Here is a 23676-nt window from a genome sequence, read left to right as displayed (position 1 = left end):
ACTAAAGGTAAAAGGAACTGTTAACCTTTAAATTATTGCTTCATGACATCACAAGGTGGAACAGAGCATTCTGAGCTTTGGAGAAGTAGATAAATTAATAATAAAGAGTTGCTCAAACATGTGGGAATGAAACAAAACACATCTCCAGGTCTGTTTTTGAGGAGGTGTTTGACTACTTTCTAACATGATTTAAAGCTCACCAGAGTCCATCCATAAAATAGGACCTTTAAAGTGAAACTAAACACCCAAACTCTATACACAACCACTTTGTAAATAAAGTTGCGAAACTGGGCAGTAACTAGAGGAGTAAAGATGTAAGAGAGAAGAGAACAGAGAGGAAGGGTGAAGTCTGAAGGTATGAGGAACAAAACTCGTCAAACAGGTATCCACATTTCAAACTCCGCCCTTGCAGCCAGGTGTTAGGGCAGCTTTGTGTGATGTGACCAAGTACTTGAAATTGCAGTAACCACTGGGGCCAGGACATACTCAGTTTTGCAAGAAGCATTTAAATCTTTGGGGGCGGGGGTCAGTTTTTTGTTGATGTAACTGAGTAAGCCCTGGCTACATCTAATTATAAAGAAAGTTCTGAAAAGTGCTTATAAACTGGTGAACGTTTAAGATGCTTAAAATGCGTTAACATTGTGTGGAGTATGGTTTGATTCTGTTTTTCACATTTTTGTATGGCATCTAACCAAAAACTCTTTTCATGATCCCACCTACTTTACCTTTTTTACTGCCATTCAGAGATTTTTATAATGGGACATCTATGGAACAACTATTAACTTGGAATTTCCATGAATTTTCTTGTTGGTCTCCACGACATTTTGACAAAACACACTGACAGTTGGATTTTAGTACATTTTCCACCAAAATGTATATAACTGTATTTGTTTGTTTATTATTTGTATATCTTTACTCAAGTGTATCTACCAAAGTATTTTTAACTTGAAAAATATGCAGTAAAAAATGCAAAATGCAGTTTTGGGGGTATTTTTATAACCCCTATCTCCAAATAAAAATCAATACATGGTGCAATACACATTTTGTTTTGTATTTGCATCAGTAACATACAGACCGGTAGGGTAATTCAGAGATGTATAAAATGAACTCTCATTCCATAACTATTAATTTACATTTAAAAAAATACAGGTACCGAAAAAAGAACTGCTCAGGAACCGGTATCGAAAAGCAGGTATCGTTAAAGCACTGGTATCGAAAAAAATCAAACGCTAACCAGCACTATTGAAAACTACTTTATGGTTATTTGTTTTCTGTTTCATGGGAATCAAAAGGGAATATTTTGCTTCGAAGTAAAGGTGCACTATATAACTTTTTGGTTGTGGATCTATCAACTGCTTGCTTCTGTGGATATGTCATTGCTCTGCCTGGAATGTTCCACAGTATGGCATTAAATACCTCTACCTTACATGTATTCTGTTAGAAGTTTTATACCTCAAACATCTCAATAACATAACCATGATTTCCAATTCAGTTTTGTTTTTCACATTTCTAAGACAGCACAACTCACCTTAAAGCTCTCACTTACTCTTCAGTCTTTGTCTCCCATAGGCTAAGACAAGTTTAAAAGCTTTAGGTTGAGGTTTGGGAATGGCCAACACACTATTTATTACGAATCTGCCGTGACTGCTGCTTTGGGGCAGGATATAAGTAAAATCTATCTAGCCAAAAACGCACTCTTCTATCAAAAAGGCCAGTTCAGAATTACAGGGCAGCGTGGCAGTGAGCTTGAATGGTTGGGAAAAGGCTACCTGCTGAAAATAAAGTGGAAAAGACAGGTCAGAAGTCAAGATCTGCAATGAAGGTTTGTATGCATTGGTAGATTTGAGCAGTAGTAGTTTAGTCAGTTGAATTTTCACCTGACATTTAAAGACCCTACTAGTATATTATGCTATAAATTGACTCCTGTGAGCTTTTAGCCATGTTAGAATGTTGTTACCTCCTCAAAAACATACCTGGAGTTGTGTTTTGCTTCATTCACACATGTTTGAGTAAAGCTTTATTATATCTCCAAAGTTCAAAATGCTCTGTCCCACCTTGTGATGTCATGAAGTGGCCATTTTCAAGTTAGGGGTGAACTTTTAGCTTTTGTTCAGTAGTTTGGGCCTTCCAGGGGTGAAATCATCCAAAGGATTCTAGCGAAGGTGTATGGAGTTTAAAGACACAGTTGAGGGATGGTAGATGGCGGATGGTGAATCACGAGCTTTTACGTTTGACAGAAGAATACCTAAATTTGTAGAGTTTCTGTGTGTGATTGAAACAAAACACAACAGAAAATTGCATAATATGGGCCCATTAAAGAGACAGTTCGGAATTTTGGACATAGGACCTCATTTCCTAGTAAGTTGGAGATGTGTGGAGGTACTTTTTGAAATATTCCATCCAGTCCTTGTATTTGCAGAGGTCGCTGGGGCTAGGCTAGTGCATGTCAATGGCCATAGTTAGCCTGCCACTAAAAACAGTCTTACCCACTCCACAAAACACCCGAACCAAAACAATTATAACGCCAGACTGTTGATGTGAATGCCTGTGTCAACAGAATAATTTTAAAAGTAAAACCAACCTTGCATTTGAAGGATTTATGTCTGAGCAGCTGCAGCGAGTTGTACTTGCTGATAGAAAGCTTGGCAGCAGCAGACTGATATATAAGAAAATAGTCCCTCAACATGCACGATTCATGTGACGCAAGGTTAGTTTTATTTCAAACATTATTTTATCAACACAGACATTTACATCAACAGCCTGGCATAATAATAGTTTTGCTTTGGGTGCTTTGTGGAGTGGGTAAGACTGTTTTTAGTGGCAGGCACCAGCGACCTCTGCAAATACAAGGACTGGATGGAATATTTTAAAAAGTGTCTACACACGTCTCCAACACTCTGGCTCACTAGGAAATGAGGCCCTACATCCAAAATTACAAACGAAACCTTTAACCAACTTAGCATTGTCTTTTTTTCATAAATAGATCTAACTTCACATTCTTAACCCCAGTGTAACATCTATTTGGACTTTGCCGATTAACCAGAACCAGCATCTCAAGATTAAAGTTGCACTATGTAACCTTTGCGGTGGTGGCTTCCAGTACTTGTTTTCATGAAGATGCTATTACTTTGTCTCCACCAGGCCAAGTTACAAGTCAGATCTAGTGAGAGATGACCCTGTTCATTGGAAGACACACATAATAACACCAGAAATTAAACAAATGCAAGAGACTGTTGAATTTTTCTACCTTACTGTGGAACAAACATGACAAGACAACGCAATATCATCTCCATGGAGACAAGCAGACGCCTTCACAAGAAAAATTACATAATGCATCTTTAAACTGTAAATCAATTCACAAACTTTTTAACAGTGATTTGCACATTTTTTTATTTTTATGCAAGTTTGAGTGACTAAAGAGATTTATAATTAGCTGCCCCTGATATTTTCTCATTTTGATGCCACAGTCTGCTAATTAGTTTTGTAATTCAACACAAACACCTTTCAGAAGTTTCAGAATTTGTAAGTGATTGATGAAAAAAAACTCTTTGACCTAAAGCAGTTATGTCACAGTAATTACATGGAGATAACTTATGCTGGATTTTTAGTGCTTTCAGAACATTGTCCACTTGCTCAGATTGTCTTCTTCAGTGAAAGGAGCTAAACTTTGGAGCTCTTTACCTGTCACCTGAAGACTGTAGACCTTTGTTTACAAATGTGTGTACTCCTTTCTTGGGCAAACTGGCGAGAACAGACAAACAGAAAAACAGACATATATAAACTGTGTGTGCAGAAGAGAGCGAGTATGGGAGGGCAGGGAGGAGAGGGCTGAGATAGAGGGAAGTGTGAGTGTGATATCCTTTGAACTCTGCGATTCTCTTGATAAAGTCGCCACGTTTATTGCTTTTTCTACAAATGATCCCACTACTTTTTGGTGAAATCTTAGCAGTTTAAAAGCCCTTTAAATGAGTGGTGTTGCAAATTGGCCCAAGCTATAAACATTTTATACCTGCTACAGATTTCTTAACTGTTAATTTATGTTTCTGTCCCTATTCAAATACACAATAAATACATATGTAGCACTTGTGGTCAGATAAAGGAGGCGGTAACATTTTATAATAACTACACCTTATTTAGCCTTAAAAAAGCATGAACAAAGGCTTAATTAATAATGAACAAAGACTTAATTTATAATGATTCACACTCAGTAACTACTTTATTACTACCTTAATTAGCACTTGCACTTAATTTGCCTGTGCTGTAAATAGTTACTCATAATTATTTTATACTTAATTACTCATGGACTAACCATTTGAGCATTTATTAATCATTAGTAAGCTATGAGAGAATGATTTACTAATAATGCAATGCAATGATAATTCAGGCAGCTGTTATCTGTCTTTTTGAGAGCTTTTCTAAAGTGAAGACGAATTATGCTTTATTAAGCATTTACTAAGCGTGAATCATTGTTAATTAAGTCTTTGTTCATTATTAATTAAGTCTTTATTCATGCTTTTTAAGGCTAAATAAGGTGTAGTTATTATAAAGTGTTATGAAAGAGGCTTCAGAGAGTGTTTATTTACTTCCATTTAATGCCGTATGCACTGAAACACAAGAGACACATTTATGATCACACTATTCATGTCCAGACACACTTTACAATTAGGTCACACCACATAGGACGCATCTAACTTACAAACTTATGTTTATCAAAAGAAATGTTCACTTAAATTGTCATTTCTCACCTGAAACACAAGAGATACATTCATGACCACGCTATTCATGTCCAGGCACACTTTACAATTAGTTGCCTTCTCCTGCCTGCGTCCATCCCCAGCATATCTCCTGTCTACAGTCGTATCTGTTTCTTGTGCACATGAAATATTAAAATAAAGAAAATAAAATGTCCTTTATACAAATCTGATATAAAATAATAAAAAATAAAATGAGGTGGGTGATGCTTTCTAATTCATTCATTACTGTGCCTGCTTAATACTATTGGTCCCACACGTAAATAAATAAAACTATTTAGTTTTATATTTTCTTATGTTTTGGACTTGCTGTTACAACCCATTTCTAGGGGTGAAAGGAAGTAACATTCACAATAAATAGTAATCCAATCCAAACCACTTTATTTCTATACCACATTTCACAAACAAACTGTTTCCAAAGTGCTGCACAAATACATAATAATAACAACGACAATAAAATGATAAAATAAACTACTAAAATAATACTAGTCTTAAAATAATAAAACCAGTAAAATAAAAAAGAACAAAATCATAGAATAGAAATAAATAAATCAATAAATAAATTAAATCAATAAAACCAATAAAAACACATAAAAATAAATAAAAAACACAGAGGAACACACAACTCACGCGGTGTGAAAAGCCAGAGAATAAAAGCGGGTCTTAAGACGAGACTTAAAACACTCCACTGTGGGGGCTGTTCGGACATGGAGGGGCAGAGCGTTCCAGAGCTTAGGGCCGACCACAGAGAAGGCCCTGTCCCCCCTGGTTTTAAAATAAGTAAGTAAATAATAAGTGGCCCTTTTAATTAACAGGCAAAAAGTAAAGTATACAAGAAACTCAAAAGTAGGCTAAATCAAACTCCAACAAATTACAACAAATGAAGGCGGCTAGCGACCTCTAGTGTCCCGGTTACAACACAATAAGTCGAAGGAGACCCAATCCTGAAGGCGTGCTGTTTGCAGTGATGCAGCAGCCCGGCCTGGCACGTACTCTGCACTTCTATGCAGGGCGGCATCGGCGGGCGGAATGGCGTGGGAGTCCAGTACGCCAATCACCAGATGGGGTACTGGAGCCAAACCAAGCAAGGCGAGAACTCCGCTCGCAGATTTGTATGCGTGGAATGGAAGGGACAAAATGAGAGGACACCAGGGGGAGCGCAGGATGAGGCAGGACCAGGCCGAGCGCCGTAACACTTGGGCTTTACTTCTGTCTTCTTTTTCAAACTTCAGAGTCAACAGTTACAGCTAACCTTCAGGGATCCGTAGCTTTTACAGCGCGGTTGGAGTTCAGGACCATGGACAGCGATCATCACTTTATCTCTATGGGTGGACAGTTTTGCCATAAATTCATATCTCATTATCTCTGGAGTATCCCGATAGCGATGTTAATCAAACAGAAATGGGTTAAAACATGTCTTAAAAATGAAAAAAATGAAAAACAGAATTAGTTCATTTTAAATGGTTTGCAGTGGTCCAAAGTTATTCTTCACTTTCATTATGCATTCTGAGCATTGTAATTATTCACCACAATTTACCTAAAGCTAATAACAACTAGCATGCTAACAAACACTTGCTGAATACTGGACAATTAAATGTTAATTGGACGCAGACAGTACGCAACAGACATATTTTGACATCAAGAGCTGCTTATACAATATATCTGTACTTGGGCAAGACAAATTTTAAGACCTTAACGTATCAAATCACCTAAAAATCATAGAAAAATAACTTGACGCCTTTATTATTTTGAAGTGTACAATGTTTGCAATCATCAAAACAACATTCATGATACTATCAAAGTTACCATTATCCAACTCTGAGAAAATTATCTTCATTTTCAGTATATAATCTATTAAAGGAACTGTATGTAAGTTTTAGATTTTGTGATATGTGCAAATCAAGAAGCTTTTACTGATAACAATTCTAATGCTGATTTATTCATCATTACAAAAACATGATGTCCCATTTATTTTATATTTTGGTGTTTTGCAGAATGAGCCTCACATGAATGTTTCATCTGGGTTGCCAGTTTCAATGTTGAAATCCAGCGGGGTTAGATCTAAAATACCTCTCTGTGATCTGAATGGTCACTACCTAATCAGTACTAGTGCAGCCTCTGAAGCTCAGTGAGTGAATTCTGGAGGTTGTGAGTCCCAAAATGCTTGTCCATATACTGAGAAAAAAACGAATCGAGTCGCAACCCTCAGATGTGTCGCGAGAGATTTTTTTGGGGTCGCCTTGTCATGATCTACATGTAGGTCTGCAATATACCTATACATATACATATACATATACATATACATACATCTCCATTAGGGCTGGGAATCATTAAGAAGTTGCCGATACGATACATACCTCGATACACAGGCCACGATACGATACATATCTCGATACAGTGCACTTTCGATTCGATATGATATATTTCAAATCGATTCGATACTGTTCAATAAAAGATAAACACTAAATCATGGCTGTGATACTAAAAGGCTTTGTTAAATCACGTCTTGTGCAAAGTTCATATTAAACACAAACATTTTAATCATCAAAACAGTAAAAATGTCAAATGTGTTGCGTAAATGAGCTTCCTTTCACTCCACAAGCAACAAAACTGTAGCACTGTAACAAAATTATTTAGTAAAACACACCTAAAAATACTCTTGGTGATATATCGATACAGTATTATCACATTAAATGATACGATATATCGATATTCTGATATTTTTGCACACCCCAAATCTCCATGCACTCCTCACCTTTTCCTCCGCGCACAATCGCCCCTCACTTCTTCTCCTCTGATTACACCGATTACTGTTTTTCCTTGTTTTACAATTTGGGTATGTATTTTTTGGACTATAAGGTGCACTTAAAATTTAATAATAATTTTCAGAAAAATTGACAGTGCACTTTATAATCCATTCAATCTATGCCTTATGTATTAATTCTGGTTGTGCTTACAGACCTCAAACCAATTTTCACACATAATCCACTGAGTCATGTCCTGTAGTCTGACAGAAGCTGACCACATCAGAGCACAAGGAGCAAGCTGATTTATTTTTTTTTTTTAATTGCTTATAGTTTATGCAAATTAGCCACGTGGTTTTAAGTTTCATTGCTGTAAAACGTAAACACGTGTGCACAAAGCTGCATTAAACACATTATTACTCAATCTATATTTGAGTCCTCCTCGTAGGAAATAAAAAAGTCTCAAGTGTCGTCGTTTGTTTAGCTTAATGCACGTTATAATCCGGTGCACTTTATGTATGAAAATAGACAAGAGAATTCAGCTTTATTGATATTGCACCTTATAATCCGAAAAATACAGTAATACGAATTGTTTAGAGAGACATGATCACTCAGTCAACAATAAAATATCCTCATTAATGTTCAATAATGGTCACTAATTTATTTTGTGATTTATGAATAATGTCTATTGAGTTGGTTCGTGATGGTTTGTGACTTTTAAAATATGGATCCCCAGAACAAAAGTTTGGGAAACACTGCTTTATATACAGGTTTAGGTCACTGGCAGTACAGGTTCAGTTGCGATTGTACTACTTTTTTTAAAACAGTACATGCACGCTATATAGTTCCTTTAAACTAAGGCAGCAGACTTTAACAGTCCTCGATAATCTTCAATAATCTCTCTTTATCTCGGTTTCGACACCCCGCCTTGTGAGTATGGCAGTTCATTCACGACTTTGAATCATCCATACTTGACATTAGCGGTGCTCACCTGCTGCGGATGGAGAGGTTTGCTTGCACGTGTTTGGTGTTAAAGAGCAGCCACCCACACAGAGTTATTAGTGTAGCACAGTGGAGCTCTTTAATTAGGTGGCACTAACAGGCCGGTAACAGCATTTCAATGAGCGCTAACGACCAGCCACATTTCCTCCGCAAGCATTGTTCGAGAGGGCAGACAGCGCAGCATTGTTCCCAGCTAAATGTGTAGGGGTGGTTTTAGATAAGATTTTTTTTGTTTAACCACCAGGAAATATTTTGCTATTACTGGATTCTTGTTTTCTATATTTTTGGAGGGAAAAAAATGTTTTGGGAGCATTGATTTTAGTTTGTGTTTGAGTCGTGGGTTGAATTTAATGCCACCCACCAATGAAAGACAGGTTTTGTAAATGGGCTAAAGGGGGATGAGCTGGTGGAATTTATTGTAGACTGCCAAAGTTCATTTTATTATTTCCCTTTGTATTTTTGGTTTTTGTGTCTGTTCACGTTTGGATTGGACATGTAAGAGACATGGCTTCTCACACGTGCTTCTCCAGCTTTGGGTATCAGCTGTGCTTTAGAAAACGGAGTTGCGTGGAGGTCATCTTAAGAAATGCACTGATTTTGACGTACAATATTTAAACCTTTTTCTAATAGGACAGAGGACAGTGCTTCATTTCTATGTATTTTTTATACTGAAATACTGGGGTGTATGCTGCATTGCTTTTTTATCGTGGAATATTGTCGAAGGTCACACGTGCAATGATTCAGGCCTAGGGGTGAGAGATTTGCAGTCAGTCAGTCCTTCAAATCAAGATTTTTTTTTTTTTAGATCTGAAATGACAATTTTAACATAACTGATCCAGATCGTTTCATCCTCAATAAAGTTACCATCTGTAAGTTTATTTGATTTTTTTAACCAGTAGATGGCAGGAAACCTTTTTTCAGACTCACCTGTGCTCTCTGGTCTTCTTCTGTCAGGCCAAAGCTGGAACTCTGTCAGACTGCAGCACAGAGTCCTGCACCAGGCCTGAGGGGTACGGGTAAATAGTTGCTGAAACGGGCAGGTTTTAACGTTATGGAATTTTACTGGTGGGTATGCGGGTGAGAAGTAATTACACACGGGCAGGTCAAGACTAAACCAGGACTACACCAGGACTAAACCAAGTCTAAACCAGGTCTAAACCAGGACTAATCTTGGACTTAAGAGACAGAGAACGCCGAGCCCATAGAGCAGGGCATCCGGAAAGCGCTATCGGGCAACGGCTGTGCTTACCTTGTGGGGCGTGGAGTTCTGCACTCGTCCTTTCACCTGCGGTCACCCAATGGTCTACACAGGCCCGTCCAAACCCGTCCTGACAGTGAGTCCTGGTTCAGTTCTGGTTTAGTCCTGCTTTAGTCCTGTTTTAGTCCTAGTTCAGTCCTGGAATTAGTCCTAGGTTAGTCCTGGTTCAGTCCTGGTTCGCTCCGTAGCATGAGCACCACAGTAGTTCGGCATCTCAATCAATGTTTCTTCTGCTCGGACAATAATGCCTGTGAAGTGATGACGTATTTTTGACAGTAAAGTTGCATCTATGAATTCGTATTTGTAATGAAGAAAGCGTAACCGTTTCATTTCATTTCGTGATTGTAATTCTTGAAGTCGTAACTTTTCAATTCATATTCTGATAGATGCTTTAGTTAGAATGCGTTTAATCTGTGTTGTCATTTATCACAGGCACAGGTGGGTAACAGGTGGAATGTTAATAGGTCTGGGCGGGTGCGGGTTTAACTTTGATAAAATCACAGGTTAACAGGCGGGTGCAGTGCTGTACTGCGTGGGTGTGGGCAGGTGCAAGTCTCCAAAAATGGACCCGTGCCGGACTCTGCTGCTGCAATGTAGATAGCATCTAGTGGTGGTATGTGAGAATTATAACAGGGTCAGGTCGGACAGTCTAATCTCAAATAAATAATAATCAAATAAATAAATGCACTTGTCACTCACTCAGAGCATAACAGAGGTTGGACCAGTAGGAGAAGTAGGTGCACCTTCTCTGGTTGCTTTTGTGGAATAAGTCAGTTAATAATGATTATAATAAACAAAAACATTTAGAGACCCATTTTAACTATTTATATCTCCCAAAAGTGACAGTAATTCATAAATAAGTAAGTAAGATGTGATTTGTATGGAACTGGATCAACTTTCCATATAACTCAATCCGTCTGACTAGAATCCCCAGGAGGTTTGTGAAAGTAAAACATTTTGAACTGAGGTTTTGAACTGTGAATACTTTGAATGCCTCCTGAGAAAAGTTGATTCGATATATTGACCTTGTTTGACTGCAGCCCTCTCTAAAACAAACACACACAAACACATTACGAAAGCTCTCCCCATTCTGCCTGCTGTGGGGTGTGTAAGTGTCCAAGGAGTAAACAAGGAACCATTTACACATCAGAAACACCATGGGAATCAGGCACCAGGGGAATTTTCTTAGTATGCTGTTTTAAAAGATATTACTCACTGGCAAGCTGCAAAATAAAAAAGAATCTTGCAGCAGATTGAATTTATGTACATGTATTAAATTTAATGTGCGACCCAGAAGTGATTTAACCAGATTTGCTAAAGTGATTTGCTAAGTCCACCCCATTTTTCACCCTCCATTTACCCTATGTCCGATGTTGTTAGATTCTTTTTTCAGACCAAGAGTTTGTTTCATACCTGACAGTTTCGATTGCTCACTAGTGGTCCTCCTCAGAGTGGTCACGTGATGTTGCTGTGACGTGTCCGGTCAGCTGGATTTTAATTGCCTCCTTAATCCAGCGACATTAACGGAATGGGACCAAGACCAAAGGAAAACTCGTTGGACCACCCTCCTGTCCTCTCAGAGAAAGTCAATGAGTCAAAACTTTAAACTAAACTTGAAATGTGCTTCATTTAACAATGTCAATAAGAGAGCAAAGAAGAAGTGACATGGACATTATAAGGTGATGTCAAATGCACATTCATGTACAGACGACAGCAGCGAATTCACTCCAAACGCCTCCAGTTGGATGCTTTTACATGAGGGCACGTTCTTTAAACACACTGACATGCAGTGAATTTCTCTAAAAGTTCAGATTCTTCACCTCAGGAGCTTGACCCCTGTGGTGTTCATGCTCAGTCGTCTGCAACAACGGTCAAGACACAGCAGAACAAGAATTTGAAATACGCCAAGGAAATGTTGAACTCTGGACTTTACATGCAAACTTGACGACCCTGGCCCCAGTCTGAACACACTGGAAGACTGTAGACCATATTTACTGTAGTAGATGGTAGATTGCTTTATCGTTATACTGCAGCTCATGTTGTATGGTTTTGTATAGAGTTGTGTGTTTACCCCTAGCCAGGCTGGCACCACCTAGTGCCTCCACTCAATTGTATTTCTCTCCAGCGACTAGGTCAGGAATCAGAATACACTAGACGGTTCGCAAAAACCCCAGAAGTGTGAGTTCGGGCACCAGCCAATCAGCGAAGAGCCATACATTCTGTGTTGGCAACGATTCCCAAGATCGAGGATTTAAAGTCGGAACAAAGAGAATGTTTGGTGATTTTTATTAAGGGAAAAGATGTTATTGCCCTTCTTCCTACGGGATTTGGGAAAAGCTTAATATACCAGCTTTACATACGTCATGACCAAATAGCAGCGATTGGTTAAATAAAAAAAAAAGTACCCGCTTACCATCGAGCAAAATAATTCTAATGCTGCGAGGTCAGATGGTTTCTACGAAGGGAAACCGGCTGATAAATCAGACTAGTTTACCCCATATTGGTCACATGACTTCCTTTAAATACAAACAAGAAAGGCTTCGAGTCATTACCCATTAGGAGCACTTAGCAGTTCTGTTGAGAGGTGGTGGACTTTCCATGGCCCTCAACCTCAAGCAACAGTTGCTCATTTGGTAAGAGGATTTGTCCACTGATCGGTTCGAATCCCACTCTTGACATAAACATCATTGGTTGAGCGGTCACATCCACTGGCCCAGATGTTGGCAGTGCAATTCCAGCTCCCACAGATGACAGATTGGGTAAGACACTTAACCCATGTGTGAATGGGTGAGTACTTTGAGTGCCTTGGAGGTTGAAAAGGTGGAAATGGTGGAAAAGTGCTGTATGTGCGATATGTGACCATTAATCATTTGACCATTTACCAAACCCCTGGACAATGGGAGGAGGAGTCTGACTGTGGCATCTCTCTGGGGTCCTGATTGTGCCACTATTGATATTGACATCATACAAATGCAATACTGGCCTGTCTGTAATAATGAGAAAATAAAATGAGGCTTAAGTCTAGTGTAAATATTGTACAGTCATATATACAAACATTAGTCTGTGCTGTCTCTCTACAGTGTCAATATTACAGTGTCAACATAATATTAGTTCTTCACACGGCTCTGAAGTGCAGTGATGTAACTTGTATCAGACATTTCATATCGTCTGACAGGCCCTCAGCGCTCCCACTTTACATATCCCCTTACTGCAGGCTCTTTGTGTACGTTCCTAAGTGATTAATCTTTTATTGATTTATGTTGGAATCAGAGGAACTTGCTGAGGCTATCTACATTCAATTACCATAAAGTCATTTGTAGATTAAAGGCGCTGAACCACATTTTTTACTGTCTTAAAAAACACATCTAGTGCATTTCGGAACGGTTATTCACTTATCATATGTAGTCCGGACATTCTAATTATTCACTGGCATGAGTTTATAAGCATTTTTCAGAACTTTCAGACACTAGAGCAGAGTTTTTTCTTCACATGTTAACTGTGCACTTCTTGGCAATCAATGCTTTGTAGGGATGTAAAAATATCCAAATCTCTCGGTATGATATTATCACGATATGTATCTCACATGGTATGATATTTATTGTGATATTTTGGAGAGGCTGATATAATTGTAGATGCTTTTTTGCTTTTAAAAATACCCTGACAAGATTTCGATGTGAATTATTACCATCATAATCCCAAGTATTCAAGTAAAAAACATATTTTTTTTATGTTGTTCTCAATGTTTATTAGCTAATGCTACTATAAAAAATGCATTTAAGCAAAGGATTTAGATTTTTGTTTTATTGTGAGACTTTTGATGATATGATATCACGATATTTTGACTATTGTGACATCCCTAATGCTTTGTAAACAGACGAAGACAGTACACAGAGGATTTATTTTGATGTCAAGAACTGCTTATACAATATATCTGTACAGGAACAAGTCAAATTTTGCTCACATACATACAAAAAAAAAAAAAAAAAAAAAAAAAAAAAACCCTTTAATCTAATTAGCATGTTTAAGCAAATTGTTTGAAGTAGAATCGCTCATTGAATGCATAATACATGCTGAATAAATAATTGTTCCACTCTTTCTGCTTTCAAATGAGAGATCTATATAAATTGAAGGGTCAGGGCCTTATAGAGTTCCTATGGGATTTGAAATGTGCCTTATTTGCAATATATAGCCCACCCCGCCAGCTCAGCAATCCTGTGCAACTGATTATACGGGCATGCCTTTGAAAGAACCAAGCGTTTTTTTCAAATATTAGCTAAATACAAAACCATTTAATCATACCTTTATCCAAATCAAGGAGAATCAATATTTTGTTATTAGCTATTAGGGGTTTAACGATAATTACACAACAATTTTACTACAACGGTATCACATAGTAAAATTGCCATATCTTTGTGGTCTCGTCACATTATTAAACTGTGTGTCTTTAGGCACTGCACTAAGAATTTTCAGTCCGCTCCTGTTGCACATAGCACAGTTAACTACATGGACCATAATCCTTTGCGGCTGTGTCATCGGCCAGTGCTTTGTAGATGCACCAGCTGCTTTTAAATCTGAGGTCTAGAAGCATTTTGGGTTTGTCGTGACATGAAATGAAAAAGGAGAAAAGGTGAGGGACAAACAACAGACAGTATGCAGACACTGCCAATGCATCATGCGGCTCACCTCGGGAAATACTAACAACATGACAAGTCACTTGATAAGCCGACACGCCAAAAATTTTGTGTTCAGAAAATCAAGTCGGGACAAAAAACAGTATTTGAAGCATTTACAACAGCGCTGCCTCACAACAGCGCTCAAGAAATAACAAAATACTTCGCAGAATATAAAGCGAGTGATTTGCTTCCATTTTCCACGGTGGACGGCGTTGGGCGTTGGGTTTAAAACGTTAGTGGCTAAACCGGAGCCGAAATATAAAATGCCATCTCATTTAAGTTTTTTTTCTACAAGAAGGATTCAAATATACATTGAGTAATTATATGTTTAATACAAATTTGTGCACATTTGTTTACATTTTACAGAAATTGAAACTTTGTGCAGCTTCTGTCAGATTTACTCTGCGGCTCCTGACTACAGTAGCCATAATGCTACTGTAATCCATCAAACAGTGCAGCTTCATAGTTAACCAAAGTTGTACTAAAACATTTTGGTTCAAGGTCAGTAAGTACAACCACAATTAATACATAAGGTGCACCGGATTATAAGGCACACTGTACATTTTTTTGAAAATTAAAGGATTTAAAGTGCCCCTTATGGTCCGAAAAATACGGTAGTCAAACAGTGTTCCCTGCTGTCTACAGCCAGACAAAGACTGATGTACTGCAGAGCCTTATGCAGTGAGAGCATGAGTGCACTTCAAGAGTGACCCAGAGTTTTATTACAATTGTTTAGTTGTTACTTGAATTTTGCACTTCAACTTCCAAGGCTTTTCTAGCTGTTCAAAATGTAACTGATATGAATATGACAGTAAATGTTGTACCAAATGACTGGTCAAAGCATTTTATAATGTCAGTCTTGTTATTATGTATAATATCGTAAAATCGTGAGCCTCCCCGCCATATCGTGAGTTTTCCCATGACATGGCAATAAATATCATACCATGAGGTTTATACCGTGACGATATCATATCAGAGAGACTTGGATATAGTTACACCCCTATTAGCTATTCTTTTTAAAGGGTCCGTCATTTTCTCATCTGTTATAATCTTTTTTCCATTTGTGATGAGGGAAAAACAGGCATGTGCATGAAACAAAACACAACTAACACACAAACCCTTGCATATTTAGGCTGAGTTCCTGTCTCAAATGGAAAACATTCTGATCCACCTTATGATGTCATGTGATAATACAGGAAGTGCTTCACTGTGTTTTTAAACTCCATACACCTTCACTACAATCATTTAGATAATTTCAGCCCTGGAAGGTTAAAAGGTAGCCGTTAACTTGAAAACTACTGCTTCATGACATCACAAGGTGGAACAGAGCGTTTTGAGCTTTGGAGATGTAAACAGAATAATAATGCAGTGTTACTAAACATTGTGAATGAATACAATTTAAACTACTTAAGATGTTGTGATCTGATGCAGTTTTGATCAAAGTTGCAATTTTTGGGTTTGAAATCCTGAGCTAAACGTGTGATTTTGGTGGATGATATAACAGGAGTGATGAAAGATGGTTGATGTCAGAGAGGGGATTTCCACATTCAAAAGCTTTAGATGAATGTGTATAAGGGAGATGGCAGCCTTGCACTGAGAATATATATTTACTTAAGAGATTGAGAAAGCGGGGGTTGCATGGTGGACGATGAATAGAATAGTTTATAGGCAGGGCTTTTACTTGGTGTAGAGTAGTGTTGCAATGAATGTGTCAGAAATAAATGATAAAAAAGTAAGTGAAGTGTGGACTTAAGAGTATTTGATTGCGACTTGCAGAATACACAGTGATGGTAACTAGAGAAATGCTTTACCCTAGTTTAGTTTTGCACAGATGAGACGAGACAGCAGTCACTTTATGAAACTTTATTACAGCATTGAAACTGACTGCTTGCTGATATTTTAGCTCAATGTTATAATGTTGTTTCTTCATGAAAAATATATCTGCTGTTGTCCTGGAATTGTTTTATTCACAGATTTGAGCAATATACCACATATTCAGTATTTTCAGTCCTCCCTTCCGAAAGCTCAAAGCTCTTGATTCCAACTTGTGGTTTCCTGTTATCATCAGAATTCTGTACTGTGTATGGTGTCATTATAATCTATTGTCTTCTGTCCCAACTATTTTAAGACAGACACACCCTACACGAGACACATCCTACACCCTACATGAGGAAAAAGCTCAAATGATTGTGATTATAAATTCTGCCTCAAGAAAGAAAATGCAGTAGTTAAGGTGTACTTTCTTGTACCAAAAAAGATAATGTCTCTGCATTTGACCCATCTTTCGATGCCACTGGAGCATTCTGTCAGGGTAGGGACAGTTGGCACCACTGTACAGAGGCCAGGAACCCATCTTCAGATTTGGTGCTCAGCTTTGTCAGAATTTTCTATACAGTGCTGTGAAAAAAATTATTTACCCCCTTACCAATTTCTCAGGCCCCATCCACACTCGTTATGAATGCAGTGTTTGTTAACACTAATCCGAAGGAAAAAGGCTTTATATACTGACATAGGAGCTCTAGTTGCGGCTCTAGTTGTCACTGTGACTTGCGCCTTCCTGATTTGCTGGGTTCGTGATATCGGTCATGTGATGCTATTGTGGAAAACTGTTTAAACAAACCATAGACAAATGTGAAACAGTGTAGCTAGAGCTAGAAGTCTGTTTTCACTCTTGCCATCTTCCTCGACTCGAAATCAGCTGCTCCAACTTCAGACACGGTGCTCCACTCCCTTGTTTTTACCGCCCACGTGACACGCTGACATCGTGACGCTATCATACTCATGTGAGCAGGTGGTTTTGCATTACTATGTGGGTAGGGAAGGCTTTGATTTTGGACACAGAAATGACGTGTCTGGATACAAATCGTTTCCGATACGGTGATATGGTGATATGGTGATACAGTGATTTGTTTCAATGTAAACGTAACCTTACTTTTATGTTTTTGCACCTTTGTCACTCTTCGCCATTTCAGATCAAGCAAACTAACGAACTAACCAACCAAATATTGGTATGCTATAAAATTTTGAGAACAGATTTATTTAACAAAATTTTGGCAGCACTACTGTTTTCCTCTTACCTGGACAAAGAAAACATCTTTAGTTCTCATGGAATTTCCATATCTGCATTGGGAACATTGTATTGTATGATATATCAATATTGTATTGTGATTCCTGTGACCCTTCTAATAGGCTGAAGAGCAATTATCACCCCATTCCTGTGCCTATTAGCTAAGTCGATTAATGAAACAAATTAATTTCACCAATATAGGCCCGTAATGGTGTTTTTAGTGCAGAGCTGGTGTAAAAGTTGTGGAATCAATTACACACAATCACCCATGGGCCCTTCCCCTGCGTGTGTGAGCGAGGCATGAGCGATGGCTGCGGGGTCAGTTGTGTGCTCAGCTGACTGTGCCAAGTTATCTGGAGAAGGATCAGGAAGTCGAGACAAAGTGCTGCTAATTTCATCTGACAAGGTACAGGAGAGCTGTATATACATTATGTGATTAGGGCTCACTGTAATACTGTGCCTTTAGTAGACTGTGAGGGGGAGACTGGAGATGTTTTGATAAAGCTCGCTGAACAGCTCTCTCAACCGCTCCTCACACTTAATTACACGGGCAACCTTGCAGAAACTGGAAAACTTATAAAGTGGATGTATTAGCTGTCGGTTTGATCGGGAGTGGGGAAATTCCTGTTGAACTAACTGAGATGCTGGGTGCATTTTTATGAGGATTATAAAGGAAAAATATACTCTTGATTTGTTGGTTTGTTTTATGGTCTTTTAAATCCCCATCAAAACAATTTCTATCTTTTAAAATTATGATCTTTTTTATTATGATAATTATGTTTTAAGACTAATTAGACTGGCTAATCTGACGCTATTGTATTACTGTATTGTCACAAATCAAAACTAGATCCTCTTTGCTGTGTGATAGTTTGGCCTGACAGAAGAAGATCAGAAATTACTGGTGAGTCCGAGCAAAGGCCATGTGTGGTAGGGGAGGTCTCATATTTGCCATCACCTGTTGAAAAATAATCAAATAAACGTACAGATGGTGGTTTTAAGAGGTCAAATGCACCTGTTGGCTCCTCCCACTCAGGCACCATCCACACTAGTATATATTCAAGTCATCTTTGTTGCGAATGCAGTGTTCATCCACACTAATCTAATGGAAAATGGCTCCAGAGGAGATGGAATGATTTGGTGCCATCAGCTCCCATGAATTCATCTGAGTACAGATCTGATTCTTACTGGATCTTACTGGACCACGTAACTGTGATTTGCACCTTCCTGATTTGCTGGGTTTATGACATCGTGACATTGTGACGTCATGTGACGCTATTACAGAAAACAAACCATAGACAAATGGGAAGCAGTGTAGCTAGAACTACTTACTACTTTCACGCTTGTCATCTTCCTCGGCTCAAAATCGGCTGCTGCAACTTGCTGCAAACACGGTGCGCCACTCCCTTGTTTTTACTGCCCACATGACGTCGTGACATTATGATGATATGATGCCAGCCTGGTCATGTGACTAGCGTTTCAGGCAGTTTTGTGTTACTGTGTGAATCGGGAAGGCTTTGATTGTGGACACAGAAATGACATGTTTGGACACAAATCATTTCCAATACGGTGGTACGGTGATACAGTGATACAGTGATGCGATGATGCGATGATGCGGTGATGCGGTGATGCGGTGATGCGGTGATATGTTTCAGTGTAAACATAACCTTAGTAACCTCTTCTCTCTCTGATGCTGAACTCTCTGGGTTGATCACATGCTGTTGTTTCATCAAATGTTGGTCCCTTGTTTTGTTTGTTTTTTTCTTGAACTATAAGCCAGAGAACCAAATAACCAAAATTCAGATGCAGGGCAAATTAATGTCAGAAGTGATTGCAGTCTGTTGTGTATTTTATCTAACTTTTCTGGTGGATGGGTCCGTCTACATTTTTGTCTCCGTAATGATGTAATTACTTTGCTTGGAGTGTTTCACAGTTTGTATTAAGCCTAACTATCTCCGTGGAAATAAGCAGGAGATGCCACCAGACCAAGATACAGGTCAGATCTGTGTAAAGGATGGCCCGCTGACTGTAGACATGCTTGTTGATTGAGCAATAAAAACACCAATAATTGAATGAATGGAAGATGGATACATTTAATACCAAACTGTGAAATATTTCAGCTGAAGTAATACCATCTCCTTGGAGGCAAGCAGGCAGCGGACCCTCTATTCGAAAAATTACGCAATGCAACTTAAAGAACATATTTTATGCAATTTTTATTTTTTGTGTGCCTTTTACCATGTTAAAGTATTACTGATATGAAGCAAAATCAACTGCAAGCATGTTTTTAATGAGGTTGCAATCTTATCTCAGACCACAGTAGTACAGGGGCTAGTGTGCCGAAATCTCCAAAAGACACACAATAAGTGACATCATTTGAGACTTGTCGAGATCCACACTATTGGAAATCCATCACTCACGGGTACACTGTCTTCACTTCTAAAGCATTCACAATCATTATTTCATTTTTCTGTGCAAACTTTGTCTTCCTGCTGAGTTTGGTGTTGATTTTCCCCTTTTTTCACTTTGTTCAAAACCTCCTACCAGGAGTATAAAGGAACTGTTGTGGATAAGACGAGTGCAGCTGTCTTTATGGTAATTACAGTTTAGTTGTCATTTAGCATTTGCAGATTGGCTTTTTTATTGTTGGGGCTATGACTTTTCAAAAGATATTTCAAGCTTTATGACCCTGTTGTCCCTGTTGGCAGCCTTGTGTTAATTGTGTTTCGCTCAAGAAGAAATCCACAACAATTTATTGCACAATATTTAACAGGCCTAATTTATGTTTGTGAAAATCTAATGTAATAAGTAAGGATGCACTGATCTGATACTGGTATCAGGATATCTGCAGCAATACTGAAAAAAATGCTGGATCAGATATTGGATTCCAGATATTCCAGTTCAGGGAATATCCCGGCTGGACATATAAACTGACAAATGACAAATATGTATCTCGCACTCACACATGCACAACCAAACCGGGCCACGGCTGATGACATCATCACTCTGCGCTGTTTGTTTACATGTAGCGCAGCAGAGCTAATGCTTTTAGCTGAGAAAATAAGTCCAGGGGTAGAATAACTATTAAATAGGGAGGCAGATATGAGTCTTGCTCTTATACCCGCTCCTCCGTGAGTTTATGGATATAAAAACAGGTCAGAGGAGTGAGGACAGCCAGAGACCAGGACAGGAGGAGGGAGGAGTGAGAACAGCCAGAGACAAGGACAGGATGAGCAGTGAGGACAGGAGGAGACAAGGACAGGAGGAGGGGTGAGAACAGCTGGAGATGAGGACAGGAGGACGATTGTGGACAGCTGGAGATGACGGTTGCAAAACTTTTGTCTCTGTCAAAGTCCTTATTAAAGGTCAGTAGGGATTCACTGTATGTTGTAGAGCAGACTTTATTCACTGTTTTCCATATATAAGTAACATCAGCACATCTGACAGGGACCATATAGTGAAGTTGTGCGTGAAGCCATGCTTTGGCCCACCTCCTCTAACCGGGCCAAAGTCCCTGCCGTGCAAGGTTCGATTGCGCTCACACTGGACAAACGTACTGCACTTTAAGGGCTATCCGTGCATGAGCACGGTTCTTAAGTCCTAATATAAGTGCACCCTAAATCCTTTGATTATATGAATTTGAAAACCATTTGAGACACAAATCGAAATCAGGATCAAAATTCAATTACTTGCACAGCCTTAGCCCAGAATGTCTCATAAAAAAATGTCTCATAGAATTTTTCTATACAAGCTGTTCTGTAGTTACTTGAGGGATAAATAAATATAAATAACCACTGCATAACACATTTGGATCAGTTTTGTCTTAATTGTTTTGAGAACATGAATACGTTTTTAGTTGCTAAACTGGTATCTGTTAATATAATATTTTGGCATACACTTATGTAAAGCTCTCGTATCGGAATCAGTATTGGAACTGAAAAAGCTGGATTGGTGCATCCTCAGTAATAATGCACATTTACACTTTTAAAATGATCAAATTTAACTTTTGTAGATATTTTTTGTTGTGTCTTATAAAAATATGCAATAATTCATACTGAGACACAGACTTAGACTTAGAATTTATTTATTTTATTTTTTTATATATATATTTTTTAACACTAGCTTTGTAATTTGTAGGAGTACACAGTCGTGGTAGTAGCTATATTTTTGTAGTCACAGCTGCCCTGGGGTTGACTGACGGAAGGGAGGCTGCCAATCGGCTCCTCGAACCACCAACACTTACATCACATTTATATAAGCAGGGTAAGAGTAGTGCATTGCCTAAGGACACAACAGCTGTTTTCATTAGAGTATTGCACCTGTTGTTCCCTGCAGTTTCCCACTCAAGTAACCACATCTGGCCTTTTTTAGATGTAAAGATTAGTCAACATCAGGCACTGAAAAGGACTTTTGGCCACATGAAAGAACAGAATTGTAAAGGGTCCATTTTACACTATTCTCTGATCTCAGTTATCCTGTTTCCTCATCACAAACATCCCTGGAGTTGTGTTTTGTTTCATTCACACATTTTAAGAGAAACCTTGCATATTTTGGCTGAGTGGGATCATTTTGGAAGAATGAAACAAAACACAGCTCCAGGTAATCCAGGTGTTTTTGAGGAGGTAACAACATTATAAAGTGGTTTAAAGCTCACAAGAGTCAGCTTTGGGTAATATAGGACCTTTAAGACACATTTAAATGCAAATTAGTCAGAACATTTTCTAACCAGAATAGAACAGCTGCAATAGGACCTGTTTACTGTATCATTAAAAAAAAAAGAGAAAACAATTACATATTAGCAGCGGTACACTTTATTACAGCTGAAATAAGATTCATAGATACAGGTTATCTGCTCTTCAGGAACAAATTGAATTCAAAAGCAGAAAGCCTCCTGGATTCAAAGCCATTATGCCGTCCATGCCTCTTCTCAGGGGAATCTCTCAATTTCAATTTTCTTTCAAACTTAAGGCACAAACATTACACTCCACTTCCCCCATCCCCATTGTCACCATTTGGACTGTTATTGCCGAGTTCTTCAGCAGTGTCATGCTTCTAGGCTCTGGATTTCCAATAAGCGTCTGTGTCACTGAACTGTATGAAAAATGAATGATGGTCACTGGTTTGATTTTCAACTGTCACCTTTATTGTCTCAAACTTTTTCATAAAGTTTTCCAGAACATTTTAGCCGTAGAATCAAGCAATGTGCTGAGGAATTCTTACAAAAGACAATCATACTTAAGTTTTGGCTCAAGTTTCATTTGGGTTGTACTATGGCAAATGAGTGTTTCTGTCCCTATGAGCTGGGCTAGCTGACTCAAAATCTCTATAATGATTGACTGATTGATTGATTGCATTTACATAGTGCCTTTCAAGATACCCAAAGCGATTTAAAGTTCATTATTCAGCCACTCCACACTCAGTGGTGGAAAGCTACTATTGTATCACAGCTGCCCTGGGGCAGACTGACTGAAGCGAGGCAGCCAATCTGCGCCATCAGCCAGTCCGACTACCACCATCACTCACGCACACATCACTTTCATACTAGGCAAAGTGCCTTGCCTAAGGACACAATGACAGTTTTTTTGCTGGTGGCCTCCCATCCAAGTACTAACCAGGCCCAGCCTGCTTAGCTTCTGAGATCTGACAGGCTCAGGCTTTGACTAGCTGGTATGGCCACTAATGATGTAATGAGTAGAATATAAGCTATTCATTGATAGACTTTCAGAGTAAGAACAATGCATCTGTACTTTCTTGTAAATGACTGAATGTATTAATGCTGTGAACAAAAATATGTGAAATACTCAAACCATATCACTATGAAATTATAGGTTCTTACAATCTGATCAGTGCTTTGCAAACTCTTGGCATTCCAGCAATGAACCCTTAGCCAAGCTGGCACCACCTTGGGTCTCCACTCAATTTCATTTCTCTCGCGACTTGGTCAGGAATGAGAATACACTAGATGGTTTGCAAGAACTCCGGAAATGTGAGTCCGGGCACCAGCCAATCAGCGAAGAGCCAGACATTCTGTGTTGGCAACGATTCCCGAGATCGAAGATTTAAAGCCGGAACAAAGACAATGTTTTGGAGAATTTTATCAGTGGGAAAGATGTTATTGCTCTTCTTCCTACAGGATTTGAGAAAAGCATAATACACCAGTTAGCCCTGTTAGCGGCACATTACA

General features: G+C 38.6%; 1 protein-coding gene across 1 annotated transcript in view; it reads left to right on the top strand.

Annotated features, from left to right (window-relative positions):
- The window catches only part of grin3a (glutamate receptor, ionotropic, N-methyl-D-aspartate 3A), a 129532-nt gene that overhangs the window by 5791 nt on the left and 100065 nt on the right, over nucleotides 1–23676 (top strand). The gene's annotated exons all lie outside the window — the stretch shown is intronic.

The sequence above is a fragment of the Boleophthalmus pectinirostris genome, unplaced genomic scaffold, assembly GCF_026225935.1.
Source record: "Boleophthalmus pectinirostris isolate CB_2022bp ecotype Guang Dong unplaced genomic scaffold, ASM2622593v1 HiC_scaffold_18, whole genome shotgun sequence".
Classification (NCBI taxonomy): Eukaryota; Metazoa; Chordata; class Actinopteri; order Gobiiformes; family Gobiidae; genus Boleophthalmus; species Boleophthalmus pectinirostris.
The sequence above is the reverse complement of the archived record's forward strand: the minus strand, read 5'-3'. Positions and strand labels throughout refer to the sequence as shown.